This window comes from Gopherus flavomarginatus, chromosome 1, assembly GCF_025201925.1.
Source record: "Gopherus flavomarginatus isolate rGopFla2 chromosome 1, rGopFla2.mat.asm, whole genome shotgun sequence".
In the NCBI taxonomy this organism is placed as follows: domain Eukaryota; kingdom Metazoa; phylum Chordata; order Testudines; family Testudinidae; genus Gopherus; species Gopherus flavomarginatus.
In genome coordinates, this window is record NC_066617.1 from 25,190,890 (window position 1) to 25,216,430 (window position 25,541).

General features: G+C 40.8%; 1 protein-coding gene across 12 annotated transcripts in view; it reads left to right on the forward strand.

Annotated features, from left to right (window-relative positions):
* The window catches only part of MAGI2 (membrane associated guanylate kinase, WW and PDZ domain containing 2), a 1,116,388-nt gene that overhangs the window by 493,907 nt on the left and 596,940 nt on the right, over positions 1 to 25,541 (forward strand). The window contains exon 1 of one of the 12 annotated variants that reach the window (XM_050936780.1): positions 12,303 to 12,511. The exons of the other annotated variants lie outside the window; for them this stretch is intronic. The gene's annotated coding sequence lies outside the window, so the exon portion shown is untranslated. Of the gene's footprint in view, positions 1 to 12,302; positions 12,512 to 25,541 lie in introns of those variants that run through there. 12 annotated transcript variants of the gene reach the window in all.

A 25,541-nucleotide genomic window follows, 5' to 3' on the forward strand; every position in this document is an offset into this window, starting at 1 on the left:
TTCCATAATGAGTTAATTATGGTAGTTACTATGTAACTTCCATAAGCAGTACAAATAACGTCTTTACTAATTCGCTGCCATTAGTTTAACTTTCACCTATGTGTTGGTTAAACAGTTTAGCAATGTTATGCACATTGTAATACAGCAATAATACAGTTGCTTTTACACAGTAGCCAAATTCATCCATATTTCGATGCTAAAGATTTAAAGCCAAAAGCACATGAACTCCCTTTACTTAATATACAATTTAAATCAGTGGTTCTCAAAGCCGGTCCACTGCTTGTTCAGGGAAAGCCCCTGGCGGGTCGGGCCAGTTTGTTTACCTGCGGCGTCCAGCTAAGGGCTTGGCTACATTCGAGACTCCAAAGCGCTGCCGCAGGAGCGCTCCCGCAGCAGCACTTTGAAGTGCGGGTGTGGTCGTGGCGCCAGCGCTGGGAGAGAGCTCTCCCAGTGCTGCAGGTACTCCGCCTCCCGGTGGGGATTAGTTTACAGCTAATTACAGGGGATTAGCGCTGTTTACACTGGCGCTTTACAGCGCTGTAACTTGCTGCACTCAGGGGGGTGTTTTTTAACGCCCCTGAGCCAGAAAGTTGCAGCGCTGTAAAGCGCCAGTGTAGCCAAGGCCTAGTAGTTTTTAGATGATATTCTACTTAACTGTCCATTTATGGCTGACTCAGGTGTAGTTAACTAGTCTGTGGTTTATAAAGCACTTCATTATTTTTCTTGATGCCTGGGGGTTCTTCACTGTGAACTGATATCTTCTGGTGTTTTCAGTCTGTGGGATGCAACCTGAAACAGCTTACGTTGCTTAACAGTTATCATAAAATTTTTGCTTGCTTGTTTTACATTTCTCTTGTTTTTAGTAACCCAAATTTAATACACAGATTAACTTAGTTTCTGTACAGTGTAATAGGGACCAAGTCTTTTGTAACACAAGCTTTACTTTTACAATTATTGTATAGACATTCATTTTCATTTGAGGTGCATTACTAATATTTTATATTAAATATAATGGTTAACAGCTAAAAATAGAACCTCACAATCTTCTCTTAGAAGGTATATTGCTTTCCCCTGCTGAGCACTCTGTTATGGCAAGAGTTGTAACAGAGTTTTTACCCAAGCTTTTTAGAGTTAACTTTCTTGTGATACCAATTCTGCTTTTGTTAACTGCTTAGAAGCACAAACTGTAACAGCCACTACTTACCTTTAACATAACATAAAAGAAAAGAGTATAAAAATTTAAAGCAAAATGAATTCTAAATGCAGGTCTATGCAAACACTTTGAGGATATAAAACTTTTATAACACAGTTGTATTTGGAAGACAAAAGTGGAAAGTTGTTGAAATTTTTTGGTTAGTTATAAAATTTTGCAACATAACCAGATATAGTATGTATTATTTTTTTACCCTTTTGCTATAACATTCTTATAACGGTATTTTAATACTTAATAAAGGTACAAACAAGTTTATAAAAACTCAAACAAGAAATTGACATTTTGCTAATATTACTTTTGCATTACTGTTGAGGTTTCCACTTCAATTTTTTCCTTTCAATTAAAAAACCCCCTGTGATTAATCAGAGAAAATTTTTTGTGCGCAGTTACATTATTTGTTTTGGCAAAAATATATGCATATGTATTTATAACTGAGGCCTTTTTGAGTTTTTTCAAAAAAATGGTTTTAATAATGTTATGATGGTTATATCCCAATCATAATATTAAAATAGTGTGGTACGACTTATATTTTCAAAAAAGTATAAAATTGCATTTTGTTGCAACAAAATTAAAAGAAAAAACTAGTCATGTGACACATACAACATAGCGCACAGGACAACATACATGGAATACAAAACAAACTTACAATTAAAGATGAATGGCGCCAGAATTATATTAATAATTATACAAGATAAAACATTCAAAGCTTAGTTATTAAAGAAATGTAGTTTAAAAAAACAGACAAGTAAACAAGAGTTAAGCATTTAAATAAGCAAGTTTTATCTTTGTATTTAAAACTTTAATAAGAATTGATAAAAATGTATATTAAGTTATGTATTTGCCCCCTTTGTTGTATTAATTTAAGGTTTGGTCCATTACTTTATATTACTTTATTTCAAAACTCTCCTTTATGCAGGGGTGAAAGTAGAAATAGGGACTTGCTGGTGCAGGGCTGGGTTGGAGCCAGCTCTGGCCCCTGGAAGGGGCGGGGCCTTGGGCGGAAGGGGCGGGGATGGGGGGTCAGAGACAGCCCCGGCCCACCCTGTACCGGTAAGTGCCTTCCCCCGCCCCCACCGGCGTTACAGGAGCAGCTGGGGGGTCTGACAGCAGTTTAAAGGGCCCAGGGCTTGGCCGCTGCTACCACCCCAGCCCTTTAAACTGCTGCCGGAGCCCCCGGCTGCCACTGCTACCCCAGGGCTCCGGCAGGCTCCAGGGGCTATTTAAAGGGCCTGGGGCTCCCCTGCCTCTATCGCCCTGGCCCTTTAAATAACCGCCGGAGCCTGCTGGAGCCCTGGGGTAGCAGTGGCGGCGGGGCTCCATCAGCGGTTAAAGGGCCAGGGCCACAGAAGCAGCGGCAGCCCCGGGCCTTTTAAATAGCCCCTGGAGCCCCGCCGCTACTCCAAAGCTCTGGGGGCTTTTTAAGGGGCCCAGGACTCCCCTGCTTCTACTGCCCCAGCCCTTTAAATAGCCCCCGGAGCCCTGGGGTAGCGGTGGCAGGGCTCCGGCGGCTATTTAAAGGGCCCAGAGCAGTAGAGGCAGCGGGAGCCCCAGCCCTGTAAACAACTCCTGGAGCCCCACTGCTGCTACCTCAGGGCTCCAGCAGCAGGACTCTGGCGGCAATTTAAAAGGCCCGGGGCTCCAGCCACTGCTGGGAGCTCAAGGCCCTTTAAATTGCCAGCTGGGGAAGCCGGACTACCTCGGTATGACGCACTGGCTCTTGCCGGTACGCCATACCGGCGTGTACCAGCTTATTTTCACCTCTGCCTTTATGGAAATGAGGAACGCCCATGTTTCAAATTATAGTCAGTGGATAGTATTAGAACCAGAGTCTGCATTTCTGTTGCTTGGCAACCATATCTTCAAGAAAGTTAAGAGTATTTCCAGCTATTGCATTCCTAATGGGTTAAAAAGATTAATTTACTGAACTTATTTAAAGTAAAGTTTTTACCTTGTTTTCTTTGTTTGTTATTTTGTTCTGTTTTCAGTTGCTTCTTTTTTGTTTTTTAGTGATGGTAATAACTATAACTTTTAAAACAAAGAGCAGAAGTGAGGAGAAGCAGGGGAAAAGTGCAGGGAGAGCAATCTAGGAAAGGAGGAAAACTTGAGCCAAAAGAATTAATTAACTTTATCAAGGTATCTCAAAGTACACGCAGCAGCAGCGAGTTTAGCAAACTGAGAGAGGATATAAAGTAAAACTTAACCTGTATGTAAAATTATATGAGAAAGAACATTATATTATTAGCTCTGAGTGAGGCTCCATAGATTAAAGCAGTTGGGAACCCATACCTATGGTTTTTATCCTGGCTCTGAGAGGAGAGTGGGGACTGTTACCTGCTCTTGCAAAACGTGAATTTGTTCCACCAATGTCTGTTGCTTTTGTCTGCATGCCAAATGGATTGCAGAAGTGCCCTTGCCTGCTACAGTTAACTGTTTCTGGGCAACTCCATGTGTTAATGCATCAGTTCTAGGTGTTAATCCACTCACTCTTGGTTTTTCACTTTAAAATTGTTTTCTATCCACTCCCCTGCGAGCAGGTCACAGCTCTTGTCTTGTAATGTGCTCCTTTATCTGATTTACCAATCCAGAGAAAGCATTGTTTACTATTTCTCCCTCCTGGGCACTTACTTTTCATGTTCTGATAGGCATCAGTCTATGTCTCGGTTTAGATTTGACCAAAACCTTGCTTTTATCGTATGGTGGTAGTTGCAATGCAGTGGCCTCAGCCCAGGGGTTGTTAGGTGGCTGGTATGGGTCATTCCCAATGTCCCAATTGCAGCACCCATTCCAATCATTCCATGTTACATCTTTTAATTTTGCTTGGGGCAACTTTTTTTCATTTCTGCCCCATGCTTCAGGTACCTGAAGCCTGTTGTTGGCCATCAATATTAATAACAGAGATGGCACTTCTCTTTTGTGCAGATTCTTTACGGCTGTTTCCAATGTTTTATTCTGTTCCTGTGCTTGCTGTAATGTGTCTATGGACTGCTTGCTGCCCTGCTAGGGGAGCAGGAGTGTTCCAGATCTCTGCTGCTTCTCTTGCTTCTTTTTACTTTTTTTCCCCTGTTAGTTGCTCCACCAATTTTGTGGCATGTGGGGGGTGTTTCTTACTCTTATTTTCCAAGGCTACGGTCTCTGCTCTAGCCTTGCAGATTCCATTCCATGTTTCTTCCCCATTATCTTTTAAAAATTCAAATGGACCTCCTTTGCTGGCACCCCAGCTGACATCTGTACCTTATTAAACTCTGTGGGAATTTGAGGGAGGAAGATAAGGGATTCCCCTAGCTTGCAGCTTTTCTGCCATGTTAGATCACGATTCCTACAGAGGACAGCTTGCCTACTTACTAGATGAGCGGTCAGGGTCACCAGTGTCATCAGTTGTTGGCTGCATATGTGTGTTCTCTCTGCATGCTGCACTGGCTCTGGCCAGATAGATAGCAGGCTCCAACTGAAATGCCTAATAAGACCACAGACTCTGTTCAGTAGTGAAGGTGCTCAGGCGGGTTTATTGTCAATGAAGCACGGTCCTAGTGCCCTGGATCAATGGTTACAGATACACTAACACAAGTATGTTCATTGCAATGGATTTAGCTAAGTGAACAACAGGACTTTGTCCCCCTCTCGGCTGGACAAAGACACCCCCTTTGTGATTCATCTTTTATACATTGATACAAACAAGTTATGTCTTGCCCCTCTGAGGTGAATAGCTTCCACCCTTTACCTTGTACATGTTGGTTTGATCAAAACATCTCTATCCATCACCCTGTCAACCTGACCTTATCTTTAAGAGGGGTCAATGAGTCCCTGTATCATTTTTGAATAGTGTGTTTCCACCATGTCTTTGTATTGAGGTGTTCTAATACTACCCTTCTGTAATGTGTTTACGTAAATACTTAGTGCCTAGGAGTGATCACAATACTAGCCATGTCCTTGCCATGTCTGGACAGTGAACCTGCAAGCTGGCATGTTTTGTAAGAGGGCCTGACTTTTGCCAGCTTTGCTTTATATCAGCAAGGCCTGACTTTATACCAGGCCTGATATCTCCAGATCTCCTCAAGGTAGTCAGTACCTCCATTTTTACTCAGCCCTTTCTCAAACAAATTCCTATTGACTTCAGTAGGCTACAATAGCTTGGGCACTAATCTTCTCCACTAACCATTGTGTACATGATATAGGACTTCTGTTTTCTGTTGCAGATGTACTGTAGAATCCCATTATAAACAGAATTAATTTTAAGCAAATTACACTAAAAAGAGTATACAATTAAAATACTCTGCTTAAGTGGAGTTTGTACCATTTGTTAATTCACTTATAATTGTGTTAGCATCATTGAAGAAAATCAACAGCATTTTTTTAAAAAATAAAATGTGTGGTAAAGTAAAACTGTAACATAGATTAATTAATTGTTTTTGCAATTTGCTCTTTTGTTTCTGTTTGGATTAGCATAATATAAATCTGAATTTTCACATTCTTTAAAATACTTGAATTAAACTCTTTGTTGATTGTTTCTCAAACCTAGAAAGACAGATGTTATTAGTAGCTGTATAAACATAGGTACAATTGTGTAAATAAGAAGTAATTCTACTGGAGTTACAATTGTGTAAACCAGGGAAAAATCAGTCTCAGAGAGAAACAGACATGCTCTGCCATGAAGAGTTTACAATCTAAGGCTGCTTCTACACCCCCAAATGTAAGGTCTGTAATTCACCACAATGCAGCTCCACCAGTGGTAGAAGTGGTGCAGTCGGTAGTCTAGACAGGACTAAGGTATTTTTACCACTGTGTCATCTAGTTCTTCTCTAAACAGGGTTAGATGACATGGAACTATAAACACCCAACTCCTATCTATGTATGTTCACCCTCTGATGTTGTTGCTACAGGTAAAGCTGCAATGATAATGAACAACCCATCTCATTTGTCCTAGGGAAGACAATAGAGCAGGTCAGGAAACAACTGATTTTTTTGCTCTGAAAAACATAATCAAAACCAAAGAAAATTCATTTTTGTCAATTTTTTTCTGACATTTGTATTTCGTCAAAAACATGAACATTTTAATGAAAATTTGCGCTTTTTTCCAAAATTTTCCATTTAGTCAAAAAGTTACTTTTCATTTAAAAAAACGTTTGACCATTTTTTTTACCATTTTAAGTAGACAAAGACTGAAGGGTCTCATTTTGCAAGGTTCTGAAAGCCCTCAGTGTATGTGCTCAGCATCTGGCCAGATCAAACATCCGACATCTTGAATATGCTAGGATGAGATCAGTTCCTGAAGTGGTACAGATATCTCTGGGGAGAGGATCATAATTTTGAACTCTCTCACTCATACACCATAAATGGATAGCTGGAGATCATTTCTAAATGATTCCATCTTCTGTCATTCTAGCATGTGAAAATACAATCAAAGGGGTTTTATGCATTAACTATAGTTGTGCATAATTCATAAACTCTTATTTTCCTGGCACTGGAGAGAGTCTACCACATGATTAGATTCGCAGATGGAGAAGGACATTCCCACACTAGCTTCAAATAAAATCTGTGTATCCATTGAAAACTTTTTTCAGAAGTAGGTCACCTACTGTGAGCTTGTGCAAGATGGAGCTTTAATTTTTGCAGTACAGTGCCAATAATAAGTTGTGTGATGTTGCTAGACAAATTGTGGTGTTCTTTAATAAAGAGTACAATCACTCCTTATACACGACTGTTCTCTGGAAAGAAGGGGAAGTGGTGTTGTAATAAGAGGAGTGTGGAGTGTGAGTCAATCAAGTGCCATTCAAAGCGGAGTTCCACAATGGGAGTGCACCAACAATTGGCATCCTGTGGATTCCTCCATTGTAATCCAGTTAAATGTCATTGAATTTCTGGGCGGGGGAGAGGCACAGGAGTGTGATCCTCAGTGTTATGATACCATAGACTATCTTCCTCCAAAGTACTGAAAACCAATTTAAAAACTTGCTGTATTGAAGATAGCACACTTAATGAACAGACTGTCAGGGAGCCAAAATTATCTTCCCCTGGACATCACGTGTCTGCACACATATGTACATCCTTACAGAGAGAGACAACTGCAACCATCCCAACACCCTCCAAGAATAAACCAGATATTTGTGAATCTGTAGTTATCCAGGGCAACAGTTTTTCTCTATTGGCCCATCTGTTTCAGTGGCAACCACTGGGACCTCTTCATATGCTTAGCACTTAGAGCAAGACATCCATTCACCTCCGAAACAGATGCCTATGCCACTTAGTGAATTAGTTGGCAGGAACACTTCTAAAAATGAACCTTACATTTATTTAATGGTTTCCATCCCAAAAGATCACAAAGATCTTTACAAACTGAACAAAGTTATATACAAACTCTATGTAGGGATGACTTTGTCCTCCATTGAAACACAGCCATCTCACAAGTAGCATGTGATAACTCTGTAACAATGGATAGCGGTGCTATAAACTGTGGTGTTAATTGTTTATCCAACTGTTCCACTGTGTTTCTGACTGATGTATTTGATATTTTTATGTTTATATGCAGGTGAAATTGCACAGAACAATGAATGGATGCTGTTTTTTATAGAAACCAAAATAAAAGAAAGAGAAATAAGATTTTCCTGTGGTTTCAGTTTAGGTCAGCAAAATATACTTACTGGCACTGGACTTTAGCCGGGACACTAATTTTAGTACTCTTGCCTTGGAAGAGAGCTATGGGATATTCAATAACCAAAATGGCCCAGGCCTCATTTCTATATTTTCTGAAAAACTTGCTGTAGCACAGCATCCTGTAACCTCAAATTAGGTCTTCGTGTTAGCTCAGAGGTAAGTAAATCATATACTGACTCACCAATACCATCTCCATCAGTACCTGTTTTCTTTGATAGTGTTCCACTGAAATATTGATCTGCACTCCACATCATTGCTATCACATAAAATCAATACTGTCATTTTAGTAGTCTGGAATCCTAAATCCTAAACTACTAGAGCATTATCAGTTCTCTTTTTTCTCTTCATGCTCAATAGTGGTTTCAGTGATTCCTGTGGCCTCCTGTATTTGACAGGAGAGTGCCAGCAGCTCTGAAATATCTTTGTACTAAAATTGCTGATCAGCTGTCAGTTTCTAGTTCCTGTTCTTAGATCAACAAAGCTGACAGCTGACTAATTCACTCAGCACTGAGATCCCTACAGAATGCTGTCCCTACAATGGGTCACAGCTCATGCATAACAAGTGGTGTAGGATGTCCTTGGAGTAGGATTACCACCATACCCCTTTCCTGTTTCCTTTGGACAATATGTGTCCTCTGGGAGAACAGTCTCTGAGTTCCTGCAAGCATTAGGAAATCTTGTGAAGGATACATAATAGAGGGTGTGTGCACCCACAAAAAGAACTGGCCGAAATTTGGCCTAAAGTTATTAATTTAAATGACTGTAACTTACATGGAGCAAGCCTGATGAAAGGTGCAAGAAGTGTAAATTAAAATAAGGTGAGAGCTACTTTAACTTATATTTTTCCAGCTCTTCTGTATATAAGCTACATACACTTAGGCCATGTCTACACTTACTGGGGATCAACGCTGCTGTGATTGATGCAGCAGGGGTTGAATTAATGGGTCTAGTGAACTCCAGTACTTCACCAGAATGAGAGGAGTTAGGTAAATCAATGGGAGAGAGTCTCCCGTCGATGCAGCATGGTGTAGACACAGCAGTAAGTCAACCTAGACTATGTCGACTTTAGCTATGTTATTCACGTAGCTGGAGTAGCATAATTTAGGTTGACTTACCCCGGTAGTGTAGACAAGGCCTTAGATTCCCTCACTCTTCAGTAGAGTTTGTATAAACAAGTCTGAGTGTAGCAGAGCATTCTAACACCTCTTTACACATCACTTCTCAATTTGGGCCATAGGCTTATAAATTGCACTCATCTTAAGTATAATGAAAAAGGAAAATGTTCATGCCTGTTTGGTGCATGAATTCACATAGACTTAATAAACATACTTACACGAGAGCCCCTCTTTCCCACTCATTGGACGTAGTTTCAGTTTCAAGCATGTATATATACCTTTTTGATTTGAATATAAACTTAATTGAAAGGCAACCAAGTTCCATAACTGTTTCTTAAGAAAAATCCAGTCATAAGGCTGCTGTATATTGTGAATAAAATAGAGACCTTTCTAGGAATTTTATGGCTCTTGTTTTAATTGTTTATAAAAATAATACTATTATTCAATTAGCATTGCAAATATTGAGACAATTTCTATAACAAAGGTGCCCATCAAGCATTTTTAATGTGGAGTGTCTCAGTAATTTTTTAACATTTATGTATTATTGCTGAAGTTGGAGCTCTAACATTTAATACTGTATAATTTAAAAGTACTGCTTTTGCCAGAAAGTCATCATATTTCACTTAAGGGATCACAGATCTACAGCTCTAATGATAAAGAAATACTGTGTGCACTTCTTGATTAGCTAATATTAGTGGATGCAGATTCTTAATTTTATCAGCAGTACTATACAGTATTTTTGCAAAAGATAATACCTATATGCCATGAATAGATTTTCTATGATTTTTGTGGTTCTTTTAATGTATGTTTTATATGTTATTTTTTAATGGGAGGCAAACCTACAGTTGACTCCAGTGGCAGCAAGATAAGACCCCCACACTTCTGTATTTATCAGAAAGTTAAACTTCCTTACTTCTGTAATCTTGTGTGACAACCCAGATCAGGGATAGGCAACCTTTGGTACGCGGCCCATCAGGGAAATCGGCTAGTTGGCTGGGACAGTTCGTTTACCTATAGCGTTCACAGGTTCGGCGATTGAGCTCCCACTGGCCATGGTTTGCTGTTCCAGGCCAATGGGGGCTGCAGGAAGCGGCCAGCACATCCCTCAGCCCACACTGCTTCCCGCAGTCCCCATTGGCCTGGAAAGGCAAATCGCGGCCAGTGGGAGCTATGATCGGCTGAACCTGTGAACGCTGTAGGTAAACAAACTGTCCCAGCCTGCCAGCGGATTTCCATGACAGGCCGTGTGCCAAAGGTTGCCAATCCCTGACCTAGATGTTTTGTTTCTAAGAAATCCAAAGCAATTTTGTATATTATTGTATATTATATATTATAGCAATATATGTTTTATATAGTCCACATGGCCAGGTAGGCATTATGCTGGGGAAGGAGAAATGGGTGCCCAACATGACCTCTGGGCCAGTGAATAGCAGGCTGATCTGGGAACCCAGAAGGTTGCAGAGTTCCAAAGTTCTGCAATGCAGGAAGCAACAAGAGGACCGAGAGACCCTGTGGAGCTCCTGAATTCTGTGAGGCAGTAGTTTCTAGATAGAGTGGAGCCTTGCAGAGTTCATGGGTAAAATCCTGCCCCATTGAAGTCTTAGCTGAGCCAGGATTTCACCCCAGGAGCTTTCTCAGACACTTGAAGAAATGATCCCGTGGACTTCCTAATTCCACCTTGCAGAGAGAGGCATTTGGGAGATCGGGACTCTTAAGGTCTGAATGCTAGAGCAAGGCAGAAGGGAGATGAGGTCACTGCAGAGCTCCTAAATTCTAGATTGCAGGAGGCTTGGAGAGAAAATTATCCTATGGATCTCCTAAACTCTGGATTAGCACTGTTTGTTTAATGAAATAAAGTAAGTAGTACACATTTTAAAGTAAGGATGCTACTTTATACCAAGGCAATTTACAGTTAAAAATACATCAGCATTTAAAAACATAGTTGCTCACCATCCATCATCTAGCAATGGTACTTATATTACAATAACTGTTGACGTATGGAAAGTAAGAAGTAAATAGGTGATTTCTTTGGGTAATACTGGATGGAAGAACTGGAAGGATGGTCCATGGACCACAGGTGATGGAAAAGTGATTTTTTTATGTGAAAATTCATAGGTCATATTGTCAGTGCATATTCTGTATGGTGGATGACTGCAAGAGGGTTTCTGGTCTACAAGCTAATAGTGTATTGGGATATGAGAGTAGACTTAGGATGTTTTGGGAATATGCAATGTGATATGATACACATGTATGCTTATTTAAGGCACTGTATGAATGGTGAGTGTATTTGAATATTTACGTTTTCTTAACTCTTTATTTCTATACTTTTAAATGTTCTAACATTCCTTGGTGTTCATACATAGTAGCAACCTTGGATGAAATTTTGCCCCCAGTGAAGTCAATGGCAAAACTCTTATTGACTTCATTGGGAGCAAAATTTGATCCTTTAACTTGAAGTTGACAAAGTCTGTCATTTATAGATCTGTTTACAATATCTTGTATGTAATTTTACCAAGGTTCTGGGGAACCTCTGACATCTTGGTAATATCTGGGACTTAGATAATCAGGAACTTCTCTCTTGCAGAGATTCTAAGTTCCTAGGACCTGCATTCAGTGACATTCTGGGGGACGTAAACAGCAGTTAAGCCAGAGTTTGGAAAATCAGGATTATACTATAAAGCCCTTTCGGTCAAAATCTGTGAAATTATTGCAGAATAATTTGAGTCAAGGACAAACAAGCATTACAGATTTTTTTTTTTGAGTTGGATAATAGAATGCTTGCTGTTTAGATGTTAAATACAGTTTCATTATATTTATGATTGAGCTTGTACTTTTAAGTATTATGGAGTTACATGATATACAAACTATGCAAGATTATTAACACTGAAAAGTTAAATTACATTTCTTTACAGCATACTAGCTTGTGTTGATTGCGAAGGGGGCATTCAAAAGCAGAAAAATGCCTGATGATCTCCTGAGAGCTATATTCTTTTCCTTGTTTGTAATGTATATGGATATTTTGAAAAAAAAATCCACCATAGAGTCAAACACTCCATCAGCATCCTTTCTGCTTTTAACAGGAGGGTCACCTGATTGCCACCTAGAGATGCCCTTTTTACCGATGAAATCCAGAAGTACTAGGTACGAATGGATACAGAATAGGAAATCATTGCTGAGAATGTAAATGACCCTGACTGAAGGAGAGTGGAGTTAGGCTGCTGGTGGGGGTGGAGGTGGAGGGGAGAGAGAGACACACACGCACATAACCACACACACACACACACACACGCGCGCACACAGTGGGAGTGCTGCTTGCTTCATCTTTTGAGAGGAGGGAAAACAAAAGAGCTCAGCTGCAGTTTTGTGCTGCTGTGTCTGGCTTAAACAGAAAATTCTAGACATCCGTGCTGATAAATCAAATCACAGCTGAAACTGTTTCTATCAGGAAGATTATTTTCTCCCCTCAGAATGGGTTGGATCAATACAGGTGGTTTGCAGATCACGAGAAGACAGACTGGCTGAGAATCATGGAAAGGTGGGATAAGACTCTGCCTCTTTTTCTGTCCCCCCTGCCCCCATTCATAGAGTAGTGTATCAGTGAGCTGGGACCTGACAAGTGGTCAGTTTAAAAGCTTAGGTGGGTTTTTAAATCCCACAAAACAAAATCAGAATTAAAGCCACTACCATATTTGACCAGATGTTGAACAGAAACTTGAGCTGAGTCTTACTTGGCTTACAGAATTGCTGTATGTTGCTTTTGGATGTTGTCTTTGTTTGGAATAGTTCCTGTAGGAAAGAGCCATAACATATAACAAAATGCTTGTTTATTCACAAATTGTCAGATGACGACTGTTTTGATGCCATTCATCAGTTTTTGCCAGAGTGACTGCATGTGGAGGCTATCATTCTTGTGTGTATAGAAATAAAAAGAGCTGTTGACTTTTTGAATTTCTTGTGATGCCGGCATGATTGGAAGTTGAGCTGCAATTATTGGTGTACATTGTCTGAATTGTAACAATAGGCAGTTCAAAATAGAGTAAGTTTGAATGGTTTTTCTTCAGCAGTGCCAAATGCATCTTACTCATACACTCTTTTGCATTTCATTAAGAGCAGGGAAATTGATTTTACTGAGAAATTCCTAAAGAATAATGAGGGATAAGGAGGGAAAGGAATTAATGTTTCTGAGTTTTCATGTTCACCTTAGTATAAATAGTTGCATTAAGATGCCTACATTTCTAAAGCAAGTCTCGGTAATTTCTCGTTTCTCTTGCTGTGCAGATGCATTTTCTTTTGTTATTTAATATGTTTTTCCCTCTCTTGTAGAACAAAAAACATTGTCTGCTTTTTAATGGTATCAAGAGACTTGTATACAAATTACCCATTTTTGCACAGGTTTATTCTGATTCATTCCTAAGAAAACTGCCTGAAGGTATTAAGGAAGGGGGAGGGAGCTTGACTGATGTCTTAAGCAACATTGAATTCATATGATTTAAATCACACATAGAAGCATATATTTAGCTCTAGCCAGAATTCAGCTCCCTGTCATGCGAAATGTCCAGACCATAGCAGGGAGATTCTTAGCAACCAATAAATCAGATTTGTAATGGGCCCTTTAAAATGTATCTGTGAGGGTGACTGGCTGGGTCCCCTTTGGCCAAATTAAGATGCAATCTGACAGTGCACTAGCAGCTGTGTGCTGACATTTTCCTCATGAACCTAGTGAAAAATGGCTCCATATCTTGTCTCTAGTCCTGAGAAGATGGTCTCTGAGTAGCCGTGCATTTTTTCCTCTATTGTTGTTTGTCCTAATCACCATTCTTGCTGACAGTGTCTGACTGGTTCATTTCAGTTTGCTTTCTTTTAAATCTTGGCTCAAAGGGCAGGAGTGGTAGTTGCTAGTGATTATCTTAGCTGGAGTCAGAACCCATGTCAGTACTACTTCCTAGACAAAAGATGTTTATCACAAATGGGTTGCATAAATACAGTTAATAGTGATCCTTTTGTCAGTTTAAATGAAGTTAGATAAGTGGGCTGAAATGCATGTGGGTCAGAGTACCCCATTAGAAAGGAGGAAACTGCGAGCCAGTTGTTAGTGAAAATTGACAAGTATAACCTCAACTCTTTGGAAGATAATCCATTTCTGAAAGGATAAAACTACTTTTGTTGAAAGAAGTGTGTGCTTATTCAAGGGAAAAGCTCATATTGAGATACTACTAGACAATGAGGGTGGGGAGAGAAGAATTGTGCCACTTTTATTGTACTACCGGAGTAATTATTGAAGAAATTCCTGTATCAGCTAGTTATTGAGTATGCCACAGCAGCAGCACTTGATGTATCTCTATTCAAGCTTCAGTTTATAAAAGCACTGGAAGCAGGGCAGAGTGATCGTCCATCGATTCTAAGGACAGAAGGGACCATTGTGATCATGTAGTCGAATCTCCTGTATAGCACAGGCCATAGAACGTCCCCAAAATAATTCCTAGAGCAGAGCTTTTAGCAGAACGTCCAATCTTAATTTGAAAAATGGTCAGAGATATAGAATTCACCACAACCACTGAGAAATTGTTCCAGTGGCTAATTACTCTCATTGGTAAAAATTTACACCTTAGTTCCAGTCTGAACTTGTCTAGCTTCAGCTTCCAGCCATTGGATCATGTTATACCTTTCTCTGCTAGATTGAAGAGCCTATTATTAAATATTGTTCCCCATGTAGGTACTTATAGATTGTAATCAAGTCACCCCTTCACCTTCTCTTTTTCAAGCTAAATCGATTGAGTTCCTTGAGTCTGTCACTACAAGGCATTTTTGAAAAGCACAGTTACTCTGTGCATGTGTAAGATGAAGAAAGGACGGTGATAGAGCTGGCTGTGTTTCTCTGTAACAACCTATGCCATCCGATTCATCGAGTGGCATTGGAGATGGCTCGTGAAGAAGCTGCTTCTTTAAATGTTTGCCCAGTGATAAGGTGTTCTAACACTAGCTACCAACACAAAAGTAGGGCAAATGTGGGGTAGAGAGGGTAGCTGGGAGAAATGAAGGGTAATATGGATAGTCTCAATGTTGTCTTTATGAATGTCTGATAATGCTGCTTCTGAAAAAATCACAGAAAATACAAAACACTGGCACTTTATCCACATTTTAAAGTAATGGTTTCTACATTATTACAAATATGATTGACAGTAAGAAAGCAATAATTTTAAAAGCTTCCATCCTAGAAATACAAATGTTGTTCCATTTACTTGGTGTAAGAGGCATTACCTTTCAGGTGGTGGTTAGAAACCATGTTGTGTCAAATGGCTATAAAAATCCCCAATTGTTACTTGCCAATCTATTTAGATTAATTTTCATTGAACTAAAAGCTTGGAAATGCTGTTTAATTCTGCTTTTTCAGGAGAATGGTGGAAATGGAATTTTAACACTGCTGCAGAACTGATTGTTGCTTTTATAAATGTAGATGATTTGACCATAGTAAATGGCCTGCTTCATGGAAAGTGACACAATTACACTGTAGAATTGTAAAAAGAAAACAGACAATACATCTGAAAAGCCTTCTTCAAGCTCATCAGAGAAACAGCAATAACAATATGAAATAGACCAAATAAATGGAGTTAAAAAGGTTTGAGGGACACAGAGAATCCAGGTATCTAGTTTAGGCTGTCCATATTTGTAAAGCAGGACCGCTCAGCTGCAGTTTTGGAAGCTTGACCAATCCAATTGATTTCCAGATGTATGTTCATAACCCTGAACAGTGAAAGGCAAATGCTGACTAGGAACAGATTAGCTTACAAAAACTACTCATTTAGAGAATCTACATTGAAAGATTCAGCAAAGGCAAAGAAGAGGTTCCGGGGGAAAAGGGAATGAACACAGTTCAAATGAAATAGACAAGTCCAAATTATAACTCTGGTTATTGATGATGTGGGTCTAATGAACTATTGTTTGTAGCAGGAATTCACAATCAAAATCTGATCTCAGAAATGGTACAAGAATTTTGACACATTTTTCCTGTATTAAATGAAAAATGGACAGGAACTTTTCTTGTAATGCATAGGTTTTGAGACATAGCGTAGAAATAAGATGGTGGTGCTACAGAGATTTAATTTCTGATGGTCACTCTCTACAAGCTATGTTAGCACAGTGTTTAGTTAAACGCTGGCCCTGATTCTCCTCTCATTTACACAGGTGTAAATCACGAGTGACTCCACTGAAGTCAATGAAGTTACAGTAATGTGAGAGGAGAGACAACTCCATATTGTCAAAGGCTAAAAGATTTTATATTTAACTGGAACTGTCAAAGTAGCAGTTGTTTGTGTTTTGCCTGGTAGACTCAACAAACAGTCCACTAATTTCCATTTTGTCTGGTATCTTCAGAGCAAATGCCCTTGCAAAAGCCATTCCTTGATTGCAAGATGAGATGAAACAAACATAAGGGGTCAAATACTGCCATCAGTTATGCAAGTGTACATTTTTTGGAATAAATTACACCAATGTAACGGATCGTAGTTTGGCCCCTACAATAAAGAGGCAGACGTAATCAGCAGAATTTTCGGGAATCTGTAAATTTTACAAGAGCATCTCAACAATTCCTGAGCCTTTGCTCTTTACATAAAGTACATTCCAGCCCCGTGTGCCTTCGTCCCCGTTAGCTTTAAAGGATGCTGAATATAACAGATGAAAGTTAGAAGGCAGATCTCTCTCTCTCTCTCTGTTAACCATTGTGGACTTTATGCTTTTTAAAAGTTTCTTTTTCTTAATGTACTATACCATATGATATAAAGTAAGTTATTTCCTATAGCTGGGTCTTGCATTTACAGGGCATGCTCAAGTATTAGTGATCTCCCATTATTCAGTGAAAAGTAGACCACCACAACCAATGGTAGCTTAAAATCAGGCTGGTTAGCTCTGCTGAGCTGAGTTCAACACATCAAAGAGGGCCACAGTTTGTATAACGAAAACTGTTTTGATCAAAAAAGTAGTCAGGTTTTTTTCAGCTGGCCTCAGTTTCTCATCTCCATCCTAACCTAACTTCTCATGCACCCTTCTCCTGACTCCCAGAAGCCCGCCCCTCCATAATCCTCTCTGTTTACTCTGATCAGCCGTCAATGAATTTCCCTCACTGCATACCTTCATGCTTCTCCTACGGTGAGATCTACTTCCACCTCCTGTTCTTGTCCTGATGGAGGCAAAGCTGACACTAGCTACTTGGGTTGTGTGGAGAGCATGTCTGGGAGGTCAGGAAGCTTTCTGAGGTGGTGTGGAGCAAGATGTACATCAGAAGAGACTCTTAGTTTACCCTATCTCCCTGATCCCTAGTGTAGCACTCCTCAGATCTGTCTCCAGATCCTTAGCCAGTGTTTTAAGTTTTAAAGCTGCTGGAGGCAGAAGGAAGGCTAAATGACTCTATCCAGGCCCACTATGACCATTCAGAATTGCACCCTGAATGGACAGCGTCAGATGAGCTGCACTATAGAAAAAGTAGGATTGTTAGGGTTTAGAGCAAAACTCTCACTGGCTACAGCAGGAACAGGACTGAACTTTAGGCTGGAAAGAAGAGCTGAGCTTATGGAGAGAATGGAGAAGCTTCTCTTTGTACCTTTCCTGGCCCAAGGACATAAGGGAGTGGGATTGAGAGCTTTTGTTTTTAGCCATATTTAGCCTTAAACCTTCCTTATCTCACTGGGTTTTGCTAATTATTACAAGGTAAATAAAAAACATACCCATGAACAATTCTTCAGTCTACAAGAATTAGGAGTTAAATCTTTGCAGCCAAAATCACTGACAGAATTATATGTAACCTAGAGGTGGTGGAATATAAGTAGGCATGGTCATGAGAACATTCCAGTAGAGAGCACAGCCTAATAAAAGCACTTTTTCCCAGTCAACCTATGATTTCTGCTCAGATAAATAAATGGTTGTTGATGTACAGTGTGAAAAATTATTGCAGCTAGAATGCTCAGAAATAGATGATTTAATGAATAAATACATGTTCTAGATAATAGGAAACAAAGGCTGCTTGAAATTAGTTAATAAATATTAGGACTTTGAGGGGTCTGAATTGCTTGGAACACATTGATGGGATATGGAGCTTTTAACTTCTCTCTTGATTGTGAAGCAGGCTATCTGCTAAGTAACCCTGGAATATAAGAGAACATTGCTCCAGTGCTCTGAACACTACATTGGCTCTCCAATACCAAACCCCAGGTGTCTGGCCTGAGTCTTCAGAACCCTTCATGAGGTAGGCCATGGTTGTCAAAGGGACTGCTTCTGTGAACCAGGGTGACATCTATGATCACCAGGAACCTTGGAACTGACACTACTTAGAGTGAAACGTGAAGGAAGCAGAGCCTTTTCAGTGTAAGGCTTGCAATATGAAATTCCCTATTGTCAGAAACGTGCCTCTCCGTGGATTTTCAGAACAAAATGTAAGAGCAGCTTTCCAACAATCGGAGCCATAAAGAATGGTTCAGCATCCCTCCCCCAAAGATAAGCATTTGAAAATAGTCCAACATGTTATATATATCTTAACTGCTATAACCACATAGTACAGGAAGAAGTAGATAATACAATCCTTCAGGTGGATTGTGGCTTTCCTTAATTTGATTGGAACCAAATACAATGGTGGTACATGTGTTGGAAATACCTGGTTAGATTAAATAGGTTACTAATTGAGATCCAGAGTGATCAAAAAGTCCACATCATTTTATGGCCCTAGTGAGCTCATGATCTTGGTCAGTTTCCTAATGAACAAGTGTCCACCATGATTCAGACCCAGGCCACTAAGGGTCTCTCTCTGTGTGTGTATTTTCACAGGCATTGCACATACTTCCAGACTGTATCTGTTAGCCTCTGTTACATTGCTGCATCTTATCTGGAAGACACAGTGGAGCTATCTTTTGAGGAGCAGAGTTGTGGAGTGAGAAGTAACCAAATGTCAGGGATTATACCTTTGCCTTGCTTGCTTCCATACCATGTCCCAAACTAACCCTGTAAACCTTTAAGGATAGCTGTGTTTTCCAACAGTCTGTTTTTACAGCTCAGCTTTATTCTGCCCTAGAGAAAATAGAAATGGGATCTGTTTTGACACTGAGACTAAGCTTTCTGAGCTGATTCTTTTGCTGGGCTGTTAGAATTTTAAACCCATAAAAACTGGAACCCTTTTTGTCAGACATGTTAAGGAGTAGTGGACATGGAGAATCAATCACTCTGCCTCCCTTAGTGTTGGGCTCTCTAAAACAGGTTGGGGCAGGCTGGTAGGAAGTGTCCTGCTCTACTGTTCTGTTCTGCAGATTCAGCAGGTACAGTTATAACCTTGAGACATTGGGAGCTAGGACATTCTGTAATTATACTCTCCGACTGGGGAAGTTACTACCTATTACGGTTTTAAACGTCTCAGGAAGTATGTTTGCTGCTGCTTCCAGATCTTCCCAATGAAATGTTGATAATTTTAATTTACTTACTATAAAATGTTCTGTGACTATTGTGGAAGGGACTAAATCAAAGCATTCTGTTGCTGATACACAGAATCTCCAATTCCCAGTACCATTAGTCTACCTCCACAGATAATATTTTTCATTCATGTTGCTCCTTTCTTCAGAAGCTGTCAAAGTGTTTTACAATGGTGGGTAAAGTATTTTACAAATTAGGAAACTAAGGCACAAAAAGGGCCCGAGGTCACACACAGCAATTCAGTGGCAGAGGAGGATATAGAAGCCAGGTCTCCTAACTCCCAGTCCTATGCTCTAACCACTAGGCTCACTGCTTCCCGTAGGACTCCTTATATTCCAATTAGAGAAATAAAATTAGGACTGTTGGACTTCTTTGCACCTGAAGAAATTTAGAAGCACTCAGATATGTCAGTTGTTCATACTATAAACAAGGTACTTTGCTGTATTCAGATTAATTTTCCAAAAGAAAACCCTGTACAGTGCACTTATATTAATAAATAGGGAGGACAATAGTGGAGAGACAGACGCACACAACACTAGCTCCTTTGAAATAATCCAATAGTTTCACCATATAGAGTAGTTCATCAAATATTTGCTACCACAGTGCTCAGTCTATAACAACTCTTTGCCATAACCTTGAGTAGGACACATCAGCTTATTGGAAGCACTGGGAGGCTTTGGGCCTCACAAAGATAGAATGCATCCTTGAGCTGCTGGGAGAGCATGCCCATAGTTACACACCTCCAGGAGAATGCAACATATATCTCCCTCAGGCAGAGAGTGAAGGATTGTGGCAGTGGCCAGCTCTTCTACCTCTCCCCTTGTGCAAGAGGGAAGTCCACATTTGCATAAAACTCACTTACATGCCTACATGGGCTGGCCAGAACTTGGTTCTTAAGTAGTAGAGAACACGCCTTGCCATCTTTATTTTGTCCCTTTTTAGGAGGTGTTCAGTGCAGAATTCTGTTGATGCAGTGTTACGGATAAGAATTTAAATGCACCAAAGTTAGCAAGTTCAAGCTTGTACAAATAGAAGGCATTGTCCTATTCTCCTTCCACATAAAGTATTGTGTGAATTATTCCATGTTAACTTCTACTCATATATATGGCTATAGTTGCTTTGAGGACCATATATTGTCATTAGTCTCTGCTTTATGATGGAGACTTTAAATACACTATCTTCCCATAACAGGTTTTTCATTGAATATATATATTTTTTTTAAAAGTGTGATCACATGTTTATTTCAAAGCGCAGTGTGAGATAGAAATGATCACACATTGACATAGATACGTCAATGCTAATTTCAATGTGTGGATCTACAGATATACATGCCCATCAATGTGCGTATAACTAGAACTCTTCACGTTAGTACATTGATTTTCCTGACTGTATGAGTAACAATGTCACGTACACCCACGTTGGCTTGCAGCTCCATTGTTCATGGGCCAGATTTCTTCAAATATGTCAAAGACTCTTGTCATCACTTGGGGATACTTAATGCTTTTTTCAAGTTTTAAAAGTGAAAAGCTTCAAGTTTTGATTATTGGACCATAGAAATCTGAAAATTTGCTTCATTTGTGAAAAAAACACCCTGTCTGTGCATTATGCCCAGATAACTCAAGTCCTGGATGGTATTACAAAAGTATTATTAGACCAAAAAGGAACAAAAAGCACCTTTGGGTAATTATTTTACAAAGTTACAAGGTTCTTAAAAATAAAAATGCCTCATCAGCTGTAACTCCTGCAACCTTGTAATGCATTTACAGACCCACAGCCCATCTGTTAGTAACATTCTCATCTTATTTTGTCATATACACCTTGTTGCTTATTGCAAATAAATGTTGTTGATAGTAATACATTTCAGCCAGTCAGTTCAGGGGGGTTGGGTTTTGGTCTTTTTTTTTTTCCTGAGCCTCATTCCCCCTTACCTCCCCCCCCAGGAAAGTGAATGGGGGGTCAGGTCAAATGACCAATTTTAGTCTTCAAACATACTTTAATTTTCAGTGAGGGGCAGCCCCTGTTTTTCCCTAAAGGCCCTACACCCTTCTGAGCATAGCTATCTGTGTGCCTTGCCCTGCTCTCATTGCAGTCAAATGAAAGCAGAATTGTGCCTTCTATCATGAGAAAGTGATGTGAGCTGCTGCTGCTAACTGTATCAGAGAGGGCAGCAGAGGCTGCTGTCTGCAGAGAGTACAGAACAGGTTCCTGTTGATTGTGTGTGTGTGTGTGTGTGTGTGTGAGAGAGAGAGAGAGAGAGAGAGTGCATACTGCAGGAACCATTAAGGGTGAGAGAGAATGGAATAAGGAATAAGAGAGAGAATAGGCAGAAAGGGAGTATACAACAAAATAAAGTGGAAAGTGAGGAGAAATTATACCAAGGGAAAACAGACAAGGGATTCCTCAGCTGCAGCCTTTACTTGTCCAGAGGAAATTTTTTTTAAAAACCACCACCCATATCTAGTTTAATAACAGTTCATCATCATGTGAAGACAAGAAGCACCTTAGTTTTTGCTCCCCTTTCTTCTGGGGATTTGTAATAACCTTTCTCTATCCCCCAGGCCAATTTCTGGTTACTGATTATCCCAGCTACTACACTCCCACAACACAAACACCAAGATATTATGGCGATAGGTGCACTGGAGATGGAGGGATGCCCTGTATACTGTCAAAAAACAGTCCAAAGGGAAAAAAAATAACCTTGGGCCAGAACGTGCCATTTGATCTACATGTGTAATATCTCAGCCGTGAGTAGATATCTCCTCCCCGAGCAGAAAAGAGGTGGGATCAGCTGCATCCTTGGCAGCATCAACCCTTCTCCTACACCCCATGCAGAGCTCTCTGCACTCTCTGGGGATCTGAACTGAAAGAGGGTTATTCAAAAGTGGCATCTAGTGGTTTGCATATGGTTGAATCCCCTTGCACCCAGTGAAGAGTCCAGAAGCAGTATCACATTTGCACTGCTCCATTCCCCTATGCATACACCTACCAGCACCAGAGGGCTCTGCGCGCCGCCCCCACCCCAAACACTGGCTCCGCATTCCCATTGCCTGGGAACCAGCCAATGGGAGCTGGGGGGCAGGGTCTGTAGGTGAGAACAGCACGGGCCGCGGAGCCTCCTTCCCCCCCCCCCCCCCCCGCACCCCTGCCTAGCACTCAGACCTGCTGGCTGCTTCCAGCACTGCTGACTGGGAGCTGGCAAGGTAAGCCTGCGCCCCACCCCCCTGCCCAAGTACTAAGCCGCCCCCAAACACAGAGCCCCCACATGCACCCCAAACCCCTCATCCACGGCCTCATCCCAGAGCCCCCTCCCACACCCTGAACTCCTCATTCTCGGCCCCACCCCAGAGCCCTCATCCTCTCCTGCACCCATCCCTCTGCCTCAACCCACAGCCCCCTCCCACACTCCAAATCCCTCAGCCCCATCCCCAGCCTGGAGCCCCCTCCTGCACCCAAACTCCTCATCCCTGGCCCCACCTCAGAGCCAACGCCCTCAGCCCAGAGCTCTCACCCCCTCCCGCAGTGAACCCTCTGCTTCAACCCACAACCCCTTCCCAAATTCTGAATCCCTCAGCCACCCCCCAGCGTGGAGCTCCCTCCTACACTCCAAATACCTCATCCCCAGAGCCCGCACCCACAGCCAGAGCCCTCACCCCGTCCTGCCCCACAAAGAGCCCCCTACCGTCCCCAACTCCCTGCCCTAGCCTGGAGTCCCCTCCCACACTCTAAACCCCTCATTTCTGGCCCCACCCTGGAGCCTGCACCCTCATGTAGAGCCCTCACCTTCTCCCTCACCCCACCCTGAGCCCCAGCCCAGTGCAACTGAGTGAGGGTGGGGGAGAGCAAGCCACTGAGGGAGGGGGAATGTAGTGAGTGGGGGGGCAGGGCACCAGGGAAGGGGTGGGGCCTCAGGCAAGGGGTGGGGCTAGAGTATTCAGTTTTGTGTCAATATCTGCAGCAGCCTAGCTTGCCTATAGCTGGAGCTGCCTCTGAGGGGAGCCCATTATGAAGGCTACCCCGTGATGGTATTACCATGTAGGGGTACTATCTAGCTGTGTTCCTTTAGACAGAGAAGTTACCTTCCAACACTGTCATTCCAATTCTATAGAAATCAGCTTTAAAGAATGAGCTAACCTTGTTGGACTAGAACCCTAAGATTGAATTCTCAGACACAAAGTGTCTTCATTTTTGAAAACACATTAAATCCTTATTAAGAGCTACATTCTGATCTCAGTTGCTTTTGTGTAATTCTACTGTAACTCCATTAAAGTCAATGGAATTACTCCAAGAGTATACCAGTTAGAGCAGACATTAGAGCCCTTAGTTCCAAGTGGGGGATGAATTTGTTCTACATTACTGGTATTGTAAACATTTAATGACATGGAAATTGCCTTACTTTGATCTATATGATTAGAATTAATCATTTCAGTGAAAAATCACTTTCCTTTTGAATAATTGTAAACTAAGGCAGAGTAAAATCACTATGTTTTAAATCTTCTATTACACTGTAATGCTCTGTCTGTAGAGAATATAGTTTTTTAAGAAAACTCACCCTCTTGTTTTACTTGGTTGAGATTTTATAATGAGGATCCTTTCCAAAAATATGAAAATATATATTTAAAACGTCCACAGCTCCTTGGGTCTCCATTGGTGCCACTATTTTTGCTGTTATTGAGTCAGTAGCATGCAAAACAGTGCAAGTTTTGGGGAAAACCAACAGGTGGAGAGGAGTACACAGTTCGGGCAGAGATATCCTTCAGGGGATGATTTATCAAAGTGGTTACTAGTATAGAGGAGAAGATAGAAGATATGTTGTAGCAATTGGACCTACAAATTTACTCGGATTGTGAGTTTAACTGTTAAAAGTATGTAAAAGTTCATAAAATGTCATCATAACCTATAAAAACAAATGTTGATGGGAAAAGGTGAAAAAAGAAGACAGAAATATTGAATTAGTCTGAACAAAAAAGGCCTACTGATATGATTCAAGGATTGTGTTGATATTAGGCTTGTTAAAAACAGGAGCTGTGGAGCCTGAAGTTAATGAGCCAACATTGGTATATCAGATATTAAGTCTAATAAGGAGACAAAACAGTGAGAGGGTTGACTATTCCACACATCATGCCCTTTGGTGTTATTATAAGAAAGAGATTTTGTGGGAAAAATAAAACAAAAAGAAGAATGGATGAAAAGAACAGAGAGAGGCTACTGGAGCAAGCTTCACCTTCATGGCTGCCAACCTCAGGGTTTCCCGGGATCCAGGGCCTTCATCATCCTGATCCTGATAGGTGTCCTGACCAGAACGAGCCAGAGAGAGAGAGAGGGACCCCGGTGACATCACCTCTCCTTCCTGCTCCAGCTGCATCCCAGACCCCACCTGACATGACAGTTATTACCATATTAACTTTCTACAGTTAAGGGGAAAAGGAACAAGGGATCTTGTAGAGGTTTATTTAATACTTTACATTTCAAATCCTCTGTTTTTCCTTCTTTTCTGTATCTTGAATAAAACAAAATTAAAAGATTTTTAATGGTGTATTTGCCATCGTGCTGAGCAGGCTGAGGTCACTGTAACAGACCTTGTTTATCACCGTTTTATGTTGGCTAGTGACTGGGTTATGTTAACACCTTTAGTCCATTTATTCCATCTCAATTAATACAACAGTTGATAAAAGTACAGTGGTAGGAACTGAAGAGAAATATTTTAAAAAAAAAAAGAGTCCTATTCAATTACATCATATGAAGGCAGGCAGCTAAATATTGACTGGCAACTAAATATTGACTAATTTTATAAGTGCTTATATACAGGTGCTAGAACTCTAAATACTAAGAGAGGTGAACTTGGGTGCCTGGTATTAAATGAATATATTGATATCATAGGTAACACAGAAACTTGGTGGAGCAATGAAAATCGATGGAACATGGTACAAAATGTATAGGAATGACAGAGTAGGTCATGCTCGTGAGGGAGCAGCACTCTATGTGAAAGAAAGTACAGAGTCAAATATAGTGAAAATCTTTAATGAGTCAAACAGTACTATAAAAGCTCCAGGGATAGAAACTTCATGCTGAATAAAAATATAGCAGTAGGAATATACTGCCAACCTCCTGGCCAGGCTGAT